Here is a 1630-nt window from a genome sequence, read left to right as displayed (position 1 = left end):
AGTGAAGGGGAAAATGGTTATGACCTATTCAGATTTAAATGACTATGACACTAGCTTAACTTTTACCACCCTGCCTGTAATCCCAACAGACAGTCTTCTTGTAAGAGAGAGGACTCCCCTCACACACATGCCTTGTGTTTGAGCACTATTCATAGCAACACCAGCTCTGCTGGTGGAGATTGTGGGTTCACAGGGACATCAAAGCTTTCATTAAACTGGAAAGAAATCAAGTCTTTATGTTTAAAAATTATATATTTAATAGTTCCACAAATTTGGCGAAGTTCATGATGACATCTAGGAATGTTTCACCAAACTGTAGACATAAATATGGAAATTGTCATCAAACTTGATGAAATAGATGGAGGGTTTGGCCTCTACTTGGTGGATGACAATGCCAGTGTTTTTCGAGTCATCTTCTTTGACATAGTCCACTTGCTTGCCTACCAGGCTGTTCACAACTTGTTATGGCTCCCTTTCTGCTGGAGGCAAAAAATTGGAATCCAGCATGATGCAGAGGTTGCCTTCTTTGTAATCATCTAGGAGCTGGTACGTGTACAAAACAGGGACTTTTTCATAGACCACGTGTTCATGACATGTGCCCGTGCGGTGCCAAGACCATTCCTCTCCACTTATCTTTAGAGCCATCCTCTGTCTCAAACATGTACTCCACTGTTTAGTCAATTATTGTGTTCCCTAAGTGTGCATTACTGATTCGAGATGTTGCAATTCTATCAGGGAGGACTTCGAGTGCAGAAACTCAACTTTATTAAGTTCTAGTCCATAAACGCAGTCAAATCCATCGTACTTTATAAGATACAGGGAAGGATTCATGGGAACCTGGTCCGGGATAGTTCCCTTCCACTGGGTGACAGGCCATTGCCCTCTCTCTTCTCATGCTGGATCCTGCAGCCTACGATGTTCTGCCGGGGCTGGGACACAGGCTTGCTTGGCCCCACAATGGTCCGATGTTTTTTTGTGAGATGTCCTCTTCTTCATCATGTTTGCAGATACTCCAGTATGGCCTGCATCAGCTCTGGACCACTGGCCAGGTGTCTTCCCGAATCTGTATTTACTTGAGCAGCAAACCTGCTGGACAGATTCTGCCCTTCAGATTCTTTGTCACTCTGTGACATGCCAGTACTGGAGGAGTCTTAGAACACCAGGGTGCCATGGAAACAGGCAATGGAGCTTTTTTCATCTAAGTTCGGGCTGTTGATTCCTCCATAGAGGAACGGAAATGTCTAAACCCCACTCAGGGGAATTTCTATATTGATGTTTTCCTGGAGAATTACAAAATTACAATTATACCCTAGGCCTTGATTTCTCTAGGCCATACCTGGTCCTCATTTCTGGATTAAAGATAAAAATCTTAGAATGCGAAGAGACAAGAGGTAAGATTTGAATATCCAGCAATATTTTTCAATATATCTCAATGTTTTTAATACATCATGAAAAAACACTCATTTCAAAAAGTGAAAAAGATAATCCATACGGGGCAAAACTTCTGTAATTGTGAAGCACATGACAAAGCCACTAATTGTTCTTCACATCTTAGTCAACATTGGAAAATTCATACTGTAGGGAAAAAAAATCTGTACATATATAAAACATGTGGCCAAGATTTTGAAAG

At 41.6% G+C, this 1630-nt stretch overlaps 1 pseudogene; it reads right to left on the bottom strand.

Annotated features, from left to right (window-relative positions):
- Positions 1–294: 294 nt before the first annotated feature.
- LOC103740897 lies at positions 295–1056 on the bottom strand (annotated as a pseudogene).
- Positions 1057–1630: the final 574 nt, after the last annotated feature.

The sequence above is a fragment of the Nannospalax galili genome, unplaced genomic scaffold (genome assembly GCF_000622305.1).
Source record: "Nannospalax galili isolate Female #2095 unplaced genomic scaffold, S.galili_v1.0 scaffold641, whole genome shotgun sequence".
Lineage (NCBI taxonomy): Eukaryota > Metazoa > Chordata > Mammalia > Rodentia > Spalacidae > Nannospalax > Nannospalax galili.
The sequence above is the reverse complement of the archived record's forward strand: the minus strand, read 5'-3'. Positions and strand labels throughout refer to the sequence as shown.